General features: G+C 43.2%; 1 protein-coding gene across 1 annotated transcript in view; it reads right to left on the bottom strand.

Annotated features, from left to right (window-relative positions):
* Positions 1 to 11,990, bottom strand: part of LOC134358498 (annexin A7-like) — an 86,034-nt gene extending 74,044 nt beyond the window's left edge. Inside the window, exon 1 of the mRNA XM_063070786.1 lies at positions 11,884 to 11,990. The gene's annotated coding sequence lies outside the window, so the exon portion shown is untranslated. The remainder of the gene's footprint in view (positions 1 to 11,883) is intronic.
* Positions 11,991 to 12,408: the final 418 nt, after the last annotated feature.

The raw sequence follows: 12,408 nt of genomic DNA, 5'->3' as shown, positions 1-12,408 counted from the left end.
TGCACATGGGAGGGGTAATTGCAGATATCATAATAGAAATGCACAAATTAAAGATCTGAAGGAAGCTGGTCAAAGCAGAAATGTGGGATTTCCCTGAGACTACTTTAGATACAGGTCACATTCCTACTGCGATGGATGACCTGGTTTCAGCTGGGTATTCGTGCTCAGGTCTCAGGAGTAAATTTTCAATCTGCAATCTCTGGACTTGGAAGCAAAACTCTCCATGACTACTGTCAATCAGCGCCTTGAAATAGCAAGAGAACTCATCCCATTCTCATTCAGGATTTGTTACACAATGGCTTTCTGGTTTAACTTAAAAGCTGACACAAGAATATACGAAACATCGCTGAAGTATGATTGAACAGCAGCGATGGGTGGAGCAGTGAGTCAACAGTCTTACACATGGAATCGAAGTCTGACTCCAACTTGCATTAATCGGTTAACTTGCCTGAACACCAGTTACAAATCAGTTTCTTATGGAGAATGTAACTCAGTTCAATCCTGGGTTGGCACAGACCACAATTCTGGATTGTTTACCGCTTATCTAAAGGAATTATTAGATTAACAATATTAGATTAGGGGAATGGAATTTCCAGTATATGGCAACACTTTGTCACTCTCCTCGGAGCAGAAGCTGGGTCACTTCCTGAACAGACTAGCTTTCAGATTATAACTGAAGTATCTTCATGATGCTCCTGTTGCTGATGTTTCCTGTTGGGAAACTGCCGTGTGCATTTTGGGCATTCTCAAATCCCACAATCCCGGATTTCAACTTGCCAGGATATTCCACGCTAAGGGCATCATTAGTTGTTCTCCAAATGTGCACACAAGCACACAAACATACTTTCTACAGTTTGATGTCAAAATGCCTCCCTCCCAAGCCAGGTATTTTGAGCTCTAGATAATCCTGGGAGGGCCCTAGTTTTACTTGGGTCAGATAGACAAATGTCAGTAGAGCATTATTATAAATATGAACATACAGATGTGCAGCTGCTCTCACAGTGGCATCATATTCACTTAAATTATTTTATAACTATAGGACTGTCAGCTCAGGTTTCTGCGCAGTTATCCAACTATTAGAACACAACCTTCACAAGAGATATAAAGATCACAAAGATTCACGAACCGCTTCAAACGTTTCAGGATCAGGGTTCATATGGCTGCTCGATGCCATCCTTCTTTTGAGGTTGGGCTTGTTTGGTCTACTGGCTCTATGTACTTGCAAAGGTTTTTCTTTAACCTGGCCTCAGTCCGTGCTGGGCTGTTCTGTGTTTGGTGAGGAAGGATTAAATTGCTTGATTTGCTCCCATGTCTGCTCATTTCCTATGTACAGTTAGCTCAGAATGGCCGAGGTTGCATTGCTTCTCTAGTTTGGTAACACAGGTCCCAGAGACCAGAACAAATCACACAAATGTAACCACAAAAGATTCAGCTAATGCTGAAAATCGAGAGCAACACAGACAAAATGCTGGAGCAGTTCAACAAGTCAGGCAACATCCATGGACAGGAATAAACAGTCAAAGTGTCAAGACAGAACCTTTCACCAGGACTGCAAAGGAGGGGGGGAAGAAGCCAGAATAAGAAGCAGGGGACGGGAAGGAGTGCAGGATTGCAGGTGACAGACCCAGCCAGGTGAGGGGGAAGGTGGGTAGTCGGGAGATGAACTGAGAAGCTGGGAGGTGATAGGTGAAAAAAGTAAAGGGTTGAAGAAGAAGGAATCTGATAGGAGAGGAAAGTATTCCATGGGAGAAAGGGGAGGAGGAGGGGCACCAGAGGGAGGTGAAGGGCAGGTGAGAGGGGAGGGGTAAGGGGGGAGCCAGAATGGGAAATGGAAAAAGAGAGAAGTGGGAGGGGAGAAATAGCTGGAAGTTAGAGAAATAAGAATCTATGCCATCAGGATGAACGATTGATACATTTATATAAATAAATCAGCCATGATGGAATGACAAGCAGACTCAATGGGCCAACTGGCCTAACTCTGCCTCTATGTCTTATGGTCTCAGATTGGATGCTACCCAGATGGAATATGAAGTTTAAACGCAAACAACAGGAATTCTGCAGATGCTGGAAATTCAAGCAACATACATCAAAGTTGCTGGTGAACGCAGCAGGCCAAGCAGCATCTGTAGGAAGAGGTGCAGTTGATGTTTCAGGCCGAGACCCTTTGTCAGGAAGTCCTGACGAAGGGTCTCGGCCTGAAACGTCGACTGCACCTCTTCCTACAGATGCTGCTTGGTCTGCTGCATTCACCGGCAACTTTGATGTATGTTGCTGGAATATGAAGTGTTGCTTCCCTACCCTGAGAACTGTAAATATGTACGTTAAAGGTGAGGACCATTTAGTCCATTGTGATTAAAAGAGCCATTGCAGCATAATCGGGGTTTTGTTCATTTATTTATTTAGCAATACAGTGTGGAGAAGTCCCTTCCAGCCCTTTGAGCCACACCACCCCCATTAACCCCCAACAAACCTGACTAACTCTAACCTAATCATGGGATAATATTTTAAAATTATTTTTAAGTCCAATTTTCTGCCTTAATCATTCTTTCTGGTAGTGCAAACTAGAGACCTCTGCCATTGTCAGTAACAGGAAACTCTCCATCCCTAACTGCTTTAAATTTTGTCCTCCCTTCTTACTGGCTCTTCTTCAAAGAGAAGAGTTCTCCCTATGAACTCCACTTCAACCCCATGTAAGTTTATACATATCATTTTGTACATTATAATTAACCATATTCAGCTCCTCACTGCTGACAGCAAGTTATATTGGCTGTGCAAGTCTTAGGGAACTCCGCCATGAATGATTCCAAACCTAGCTGTGAAGGGAGAATTGAGCATAGGGCCATCAACCCCATTCCGTAGAAACACAGATCTGGAAACATCAAGAGGAGCTCCAAAGGCCTCACCCCTGAGAGAAAGGATCTTCAAAGACGGGCTACACCTGGGGGCAACTTGAAAAGCTGGCCCAGGATAGAGAACTCTGGCGAGCTGCTGTTGACAATTTATGCCTCAGAAGGGGCGACGGGCTCAAGAAGAAGTAGGACTCTTGGAGAAATCGCAATACAAAGACTGGGTCTGAGCCATTTCCTCACAGAACAGGTGATGAAGCAAGACCTTCCCTACCGGTGATGCAAACATTCACAAGATCAGCGCATACCATCTCTGTAAAAGAGCTATCCAATTGATTTCATCTCCTTCACGCCCTAAAAGTGCTTTCAGGTTGGTATCATGTAAAATGCCTCAAGGCTCCTGTGATCTGGGTTCAATCCTGCCCTCCGGTAACGTCCTCGTGAAGTTTGAATGTTCTCCCTGTGATTGAATGGGTTTCCCATGCGGGTGGGGCAAGGGAATGAAAATGTGGGCAAGATTAGTGTAAATGGGTGCTTGATGATTAATGTACTATTGTCAGGCCAACAGCATGAGGACTTGGAGTGTTTACTACATTCCCCATTTGAATCTGCTTTCAATACATTCCACCTTACATTACAACTATACCACACAAAATAATCCTTGTTTTATGGTTTATAAACATGGTCGTACATGTGCCAATCATCCCAGGTCTTGGCCTGTGGCCTCACTTACTCCTGCATGATTCCTCTGCACTAATTAGGGTTTCCCCCATCTGACCTGCATTCCTTCAAAAGCACATTAATCGCTCTATAACTAGACACACATGATTTTGCAATGTACAACATGACAACTTATGTTTATCAATGCTGTTGCATGAGTTGTTAGACATCTACAGTGAACTATTTTAGATTGAGTCCTCTTAAGATATTTTTAAATGACGTTGCTTGGAGTTGGAAAACTTTCCATAACAGACTGTATCACCAGCTTGTAAATAAAAAAATGACAAGAACCAAATCTATTTCATAAACCAACAGCTACCAGTTTGCTAGTGCTGCCGGCAAAACAAATAAAACTCAGATGAAACTGTTCCATTCCCACAGTTTGATCAAGAACAGGTGTGGATGCTTGGTCAGCACATTCAGCAATAGTTACTCATACACAGGTTCAAGCCCCGCCAAAACTGACTAAATTTATTTAACAACCTGGCATTTAAAAAAATGATAGTTTTCGTCACTGTGAACAGAAAACCACATACTTGTTATAATACCAAGCTGGGTCCCTAACATCCTTCAGGAGAAGAACCATGGAAACTCGGAAAATAGAAGCAGGTCACGGGCAGTAATGTCCTTCACACAAGCTATCTATCATTCAATATAGTTAGAGCTCATCATCACTTATTACCCTGTTCCATCTTTCTCCCATACCACTTGATCCCACTGGAGCTAAGAAAAATGCTTCACATGTCTTCAACTAGTTTTTGTAACAGTATTTCACAGGTTTATCAAGGTTCAAAGTAAAATTTATTATCAAACTACATATACAGTGGTATGCAAAAGTTTGGGCACCCCCAGTCAAAATTTCAGTTACTGTGAATAGCTAAGCGAGTAAAAGATGACCTGATTTCCAAAAGGCATAAAGTTAAAGATGACACATTTCTTTAATATTTTAAGCAAGATTACTTTTTTATTTCCATCTTTTACAGTTTCAAAATAACAAAAAAGGAAAAGGGCCCGAAGCAGAAGTTTGGGCACCCTGCATGGTCAGTACTTAGTAACACCCTCTTTGGCAAGTATCACAGCTTGTAAACGCTTTCTGTAGCCAGCTAAGAGTCTTTCAATTCTTGTTTGGGAGATTTTTGCCCATTCTTCTTTGCAAAAGGTTTCTAGTTCTGTGAGATTCATGGGTCGTCTTGCATGCACTGCTCTTTTGAGGTCTATCCACAGATTTTCGATGTTGTTCAGGTTGGGGGACTGTGAGGGCCATGGCAAAACCTTCAGCTTGCGCCTCTTCAGGTAGTCCATTGTGGATTTCAAGGCGTGTTTAGGATCATTATCCTGTTGTAGAAGCCATCCTCTTTTCATCTTCAGCTTTATTTTTTTACAGACAGTGTGATGTTTGCTTCCAGAATTTGCTGGTATTTAATTGAATTCATTCTTCCCTCTACCAGTGAAATGTTCCCCGTGCCACTGGCTGCAACACAAGCCCAAAGCATGATTGATCCACCCCTGTGCTTAACAGTTGGAGAGGTGTTCTTTTCATGACATTCTTCACTCTTTTTTCTCCAAACATACCTTTGCTCATTGTGGCCAAAAAGTTCTATTTTAACTTCATCAGTCCACAAGACTTGTTTCCAAAATGCATCAGGATTGTTTAGATGTTCCTTTGCAAACTTCTGACACAGAATTTTGTGGTGAGGACACAGGAAAGGTTTTCTTCTGATGACTCTTCCATGAAGGTCATATTTGTGCAGGTGTCGCTGAACAGTAGAACAGTGCACCACCACTCCAGAGTCTGCTAAATCTTCCTGAAGGTCTTTTGCAGTCAAACGGGGTTTTTGATTTGCCTTTCTAGCAATCTTACGAGCAGTTCTCTCGGAAAGTTTTCTTGGTCTTCCAGACCTCAACTTGACCTCCACCGTTCCTGTTAACTGCCATTTCTTAATTACATTACAAACTGAGGAAACGGCTACCTGAAACACTTTGCTATCTTCTTATAGCCTTCTCCTGCTTTGTGGGCAACATTTATTTTAATTTTCAGAGTGCTAGGCAGCTGCTTAGAGGAGCCCATGGCTGCTGATTGTTGGGACAAGGTTTGAGGAGTCAGGGTATTTATAAAGCTTTGAAATTTGCATCACCTGGCCTTTCCTAACGATGACTGTGAACAAGCCATAGCCCTAACAAGCTAATTAAGGTCTGAGACCTTGGTAAAAGTTATCTGAGAGCTCAAATCTCTTGGGGTGCCCAAACTTTTGCATAGTGCTCCTTTCCTTTTTTTCACTCTAAAATTGTACAAAACAAAACTAATACACTAATCTTGCTTAAAATGTTGAAAAGAAGGTTTCATCTTTAACTTCATGACTTTTGGAGATCAGTTCATCTTCTACTCACTTAACTATTCACAGTAACAGAAATTTTGTCCAGGGGTGCCCAAACGTTTGCACGCCGCTGTATGTCACTATATACAACCCTGAGATTCATTTTTGGGAGCATACTCATTAAATTTACAGAATAATAACCATAACAGAATCAAAAAAAGACAGCACCAACTTGGGTGTTCAACCAGGTGTAAAAAAACAACGAACTGTGAAAACACATAAATAAGTAGATAGATATATAGATAAGCAAGCAATCAATATCGAGAACACGAGATGAAGATTCCTTGAAAGTAAGTCCATAGGTTGAAGGAACCTTTCAAAACATTTCAATGATGTGACAGATGAAGTTATCCCCTTTGGTTAAGGAGCCTGATGGTTGAGGGGTTATAACTGTTCCTGAACCTGATGGTGTGAGTTGTGAGGCTCCTGTACCTTCTTCCTGATGGCTGCAGTGAAAAGAGAGCATGTCCCGGGTGGAGGGGGTCTCTGATGATGGATGCTGCATTCCTATGACAGCATTTTGTGTAGATGTGCTCAATGGTAGGGAGGGCTTTACCCGTGAAGGACCGGGCCATATCCAAAACTTTTGTAGGATTTTCCGTTCAAGGGTATGGGTGTTTCCATACCAAGCTGTGATGCAGCCAGTCAATATACTCTCCACTACACATCTATAGATGTTTGCCAGGTCTTTCACCTTCTGGCAGAAGAAATTTCTCATCTCTCTAAAGGATTGCACCCTATTCTTGGGCTGTGACCCCTAATCTTGGAATCACTCATCATCAGAAATGCCCTGCATGTATCCAATTTCTCCAGTCCTAATAAAACTTTGTAGGTTTGTGAGATTTCATTCATATAAATTTTAATCAATTTCTTTTCACCAGATCTGTCATCCCAGGGCTCAGTCTGGCAAACCTTTGTTGAATTCCCTCCAAGAACATCCTTTCTCTAAGGTACCCAAGCCGCCCACAATAACTCAAGGTGTGACCTTACCAATGCTCTCTACAATACCTGCAGAGCATCCGTCTTTCTATGAATCCTCCCACTATGAAAGCCAGTATATCATTTAGCTTCTTAACCTCCTGTCTACCTACAGCAACAGGTGCACAAGGACACACAGGTCTCATTGTATCTACCCCTTTTCCTAATCCAGCGGTCCCCAACCACCAGGCCGCGAACCGGTACCAGGCCGCAAAGCATGTGCTACCGGGCTGCGAGGAAACCTTTCCTCATTCCCTGTCACGTCCACTGTTGAGCTTGAATGTACGCGACGTCATTACCCGCGCATCATCCATGTCAGCGCGGGAAGAAGATCAACTCCTCAAGCTTGCAAATGACGGCGGGCTGAAAAGTATGTTTGACATAACATCTCTACTGGTATTCCGGATCAAGGCTAAATATCCTGAAGTAGCCAAGAAAGCACTGAAAACGTTGCTTCCATTTCCAACATATCTCTGCAATGAATGCAACGAAAACTAAATTGTGGAATAGACTGGACGTAAGGAACCCCCTTCGAGTATCGCTGTCTCCCATCACCCCTCAAAGGGACCGTCTTGTTGCAGGGAAACAAGCCCAGGGCTCCCACCGATTCAGCGATATTGGCGTGTTGCAATGATTTTATATGTTCACACAGGGAAAATATGTGCTGTGTGTTTAATATCCAAACGTTACTTAAAATGTTATGATGCTATTGACTTATAAGTGACTTACATAACCATATAACAATTACAGCACGGAAACAGGTCATCTCTGCCCTTCTAGTCCATGCCGAACGCTACTCTCACCAAGTCCCACCGACCTGCACTCAGCCCATAACCCTCCATTCCTTTCCTGTCCATATACCTATCCAATTTTTCTTTAAATGATAATATCGAACCTGCCTCTACCACTTCTACTGGAAGTTCGTTCAACACTTACTTCAAGCTCCCCTGATAATTGACTTATCATTATATTCAGGCGAGGAAAATATGCGCTGTGTGTTTAATATTAAATTCATTAGATAAACCCTTTTAGAAACAAAATTGAATGTATTAGCCACTTATCACCTATATTCTGGTCGTGATTAACACCACACCCCCCTAGTACAGAATCGCCAAAACCGATTTGTAGAAAAAAATCGGCACATACACGCACGCACACCGGTGCCCGCGCAAGGCTTCATGGTCATTGTAGTCTTTCTCGGGGTAAACACAATGTGTTTGACTGCTACTCTTGCCTGTTGGCTACCCTACCGCCCCCCCGGGTCGGCCGGTCCGCAAGAATATTGTCAATATTAAACCAGTCTGCAGTGCAAAAAAGGTTGGGGGCCCCTATCCTAATCTATTGTCATTTAGGAAATAATCTGCCCTCAGGTTATTGCCACTAAAGTGGTTCATGTCACCTTTATCATCATTACACCAGTTCAATCTGGAACTTCTCTGTATACTCCTCAAGGGTCTATGACATCTGTAAACTTGGAAATATTACATTTAAGTCCTTCATACAAATTACTGATTAGATGTCATGAAAATGTGGGGTCCCAGAAGTCACCATCAGCCACTTGGAAAAAAACATTTATTTCTACTGCTGTCTGTTGTTAGGCAAACAGTTGTCTATCCACATCTGTACTTTAGCCCAACTGTAGACATTTTAATTCTGCATCATTTATGGGGGACCTTATCAGAAGTTTTCTGATAGTCCAAATTCACCATGTCCAGTAGGTCTCCCTCAACTTTTCTACTTGTTACTTCTTCAAAAATTCTAGCAGATTTATCAAACACTTTCCCTTTAACAAATCTATCCAATCTGCACTCTTCACCAGTAGTCTGTCTTTACAACTTTTATAATGAGCTCTAGCATTTCCACACTACTGGTGTCAGGCTGACTTGTCTCCAATTCCGATTTTCTCTCTACAGTAAGCTCCAATAATCCTCTGTACTTAGAAACCCTAAATAGCCTGGAAAACCTGCAAATGTGACACCACAAAGTTTTCCAATTTACCAGATTAACATGTTACTGTTTCTCGCTTTTCAAGCTATTAGGGTGCATCAAACTCAACCACAAGAGCAGCTTGAAGTTGAGCCCACTAGAAAAAGGCAGTTCTGGATTGGGTGTTGTGCAATGAACCAGATTTTGATTAGAGAGCTTAAGGCAAAGGAACCCTTTGGAGGCAGTGATCATAATTTTATAGAATTCACCTTGTAGTAGGAAAAGAGTTGAATCAGTATTAATGTGGAGTAAAGGGAACTACAGAGGTTTAAGAGCTAGCCAAAGTTGATTGGAAAGTGACTCTTGCAGGGATGGCAGCAGAGCAGTAACGGCTAAAGTTTCTGGGAGTAATTTAGAGTGCACAGGATCGGTTCATCTCAAAGAAATAGTATTCTAAAGGGAAGATGAAGCAACTGTGACTGACAAGGGAAGTCAAAATAGCATGCATAAAAGGAGCATAAAGCAAAAGAAATGAAATATGAAGGTAAGCTAGACAATAATATACTGTAAAAGGAGATACCAAAAGTGTTTTCAGATATTTAAAGAGTAAAAGAGAGGCAAGACTAGGTATCGGGCTGGAAAGGTAGTAATGGGGACAAAGAAATGGTAGACAAACTGAATAAGTATTTTGTGTCAGTCTTCACTGTGAAAGACACCGGCAGTATCAGAAATTCAAAGGTGTCAGGGGCAGAAGGGAGCGTACTCTCTATTATTGAGGAGGAGGTGCTTGGGAAGCTGAATGCCCTGAAGGTCGATAGGTCACCCAGACCACATGGACTACACCCCAAGGTTCTGAAAGAGGTCGCTGAAAAGATTGTGATGGCATTAGTAATGATCTCTCAAGAATCGCAAGCCTCTGGAATGATTCCTGAGGACTGGAAAATGTCACTCCACCTTTACAAAGGGGAGGGAAGAGGCAAAAGAGAGGAAAGTATAGGCCAGTTTGCTGGAATTCAGAATTCAGTGACTGGCAAGATGTTAGTCTATTATTAAGGATGAGGTTTTAAGGTACTTGAAAGCACATGATGAAATGGGCTGAAGTTAGCACGGTTTCCTCAAGGATAGACAAAGGAGACTGTGGATGTTGTTTACTTAGATTTCCAGAAGGCCTTTGATAAAGTGCCGCACATGAAGCTGCTTAACAAGATAAGAGCCTATGGTGTTGCAGGAAAGACACTAGCATGGATCATTAGGAGACAAAGAAAGGAATAAAGAGGCCTTTTCTGGTTGGCTGCCAGTGCGTAGTGGTGTTCCACAGGGGCTGGTGTTGGGGCAGCTTCTTTTTGCGTTATATGTCAATGATCTGGATGATATAATAGATGGCTTTGTGGCCAAGTTTGCAGACAATACAATGATTGGTGGAGAGCAGGTAGTGTTGAGGAAGCAGGGAGTGTCTACAAAAGAACTTAGACAGATTAGAAGAATGGGAAAAGAAGTGGCAGATGGAATACAACGTATGTTCATTAACTATTTTCTAAATGGGGAGCAAATTCAGAAAGCAGAAGTGCGAAGGGACTTGGGAATCCTTATGAGGATTCCCTAATGTTTAATTTTCACATTGAGTCTGTGGTAAGAAAAGCAAAAATAACATTGGCATTCATTTCGAGAGAACTAAAATATTAAAGGCAAGGATGTAAGGTTAAGGCTTTACAAGACAATGGCCAGGCAACACTTGGAGTATTGTGAGCAGTTTTGGGCCCCTTATTTATGAAATGTTGTGCTGCCATTGGAGAGCATTCAGAGGAGGCCCATGAGAAAGATCCCAGAAATGTAAGTGTTAATGGATGAGGAGAGTTTGATGGCTCTGAGCCTGCACTTGCTAGAGTTTAGAAGAATGAGGGGAGATCTCATGGAAACCTATTGAATATTGAAAGGCTGGAATAGAGTGGACATGGAGAGGGTGTTTCCTACAGTGGGGGAGTCCAAGATCAGAGGGTACATACTCAGAATACAAGTACGTCCCTTTAAAACAGAGAGAAGGAATTTCTTTAGCCTGAGGAAGACGAACCTGTGGAATTCATTGCCGGACTGCTGTGCAGGATAATTCATTGGGTATATTTAAAACAGAGGTTGTTAGATTATTGATTAGTAAGAGTGTCAAAGGATACAGGGAGAAAGCCGGTGAATGGTGTTGAGAGGGATAATAAATCAGCCATGATGGAATGGCGGAGCAACCTCGATAGGTCGAATGGCCTAATTCTACTCCTCTGTCTTATGGTCCATCAGTATTGCTGTTCTTACCCATTCCAGTCTTTAGGTGACATCAGACGCACCTCCATGTAACTGAGTCTTAAATGTCCCCTACAATGACTCACCTGGTGAGATGGGTAGGGACTGTAACACCCAGATTCCAAACACAGCCCTCTGAATGCCAGCTCCCACATGCAAATCTTGTGATAGCATCATACTGTATTACCTAACAGTGCTTTACAAGGAAAATGTGGCTCCAAAACATTACATTTAACATGTTAATAAATTCTTAACAAATCATTACGTTCAGCAAAGTACCCACACCAGTAACAAATGACCAAGAGCTAGAAAACGTACGTTCCAAGCCAATATAGACACAATGGACCGAAAGGCCTCCTGTCCTGTGAGCCTCTTTGGTCGTCACTTCATTAACACTTTACCTCCGTTCTAACTCTGAACAAACTTTAACACCCAAAGCAAGTGGTTGTTATAACAACTACACGTCCATGTTACCGCAGCCGGTATTTGCCATACTATCTGCAGTTATTAGTGTCAGTGATCCCGAGGACAGCAGAAGCCTATAATGTTTAGTGAAATAAACTAGCAACACTGGTTCAGGCCCCAGCGCTGCCCCGGCCTTTCACATAACGATTACTCGGGCTCGGGACCGGGACCCCGCCCGTGCCGCCCGCGGTTCGCCGTGCAGAGCATTGGGCTATCCCGGGACCCCTGAACACAGCTTCCTTCCGGCCCAGGGACCCCCTCCGCCGATCCGGCCCACGGGTTACCTGGTGTCCGCGCTCGATTCGCCCTCTTCAGGAACTGCAACACTTCCGGCTTCCGAGATCGCACCCGCCCCGCCCCGCCTGGCCCGCACACCCCAGTACGGAACAGAGCAACGCCGGGTCGGTGTAATACGATGCAGTGTAACTGCCTCAGAACAAACACTGTCCGTGCACAACCCAGACAGAGCAGAGCAACGCTGGGCCAGTGTCGCATACTCCTAATAGGACATCAGATCCTGCCAGGGCACAACCCAGGCGGTGCACAAATACAGAGTACTGCAATGCAGGGTTAGGAAGGAAAGGCCCGCCGTTGGTCAGTGGTCGACTGTGGCTGTTGCATCTTAGCATATGCAAGCCGGGCGTAGTACAATATGGAGAGTAAACTGGTGTCCATACTGCACGCTCACCCTTTCCTCGTAGCTGATGAATTCAAAGGAACAGCATGGACCAGTTTGGCACCAGCGGCACTGCAGGAGTTGCCAGTCATATTAAATCTGACATAAGTTAGATATTCATAAAGAATTCTGG

The sequence above is a fragment of the Mobula hypostoma genome, chromosome 18 (assembly GCF_963921235.1).
Source record: "Mobula hypostoma chromosome 18, sMobHyp1.1, whole genome shotgun sequence".
NCBI lineage: Eukaryota > Metazoa > Chordata > Chondrichthyes > Myliobatiformes > Myliobatidae > Mobula > Mobula hypostoma.
The sequence above is the reverse complement of the archived record's forward strand: the minus strand, read 5'-3'. Positions and strand labels throughout refer to the sequence as shown.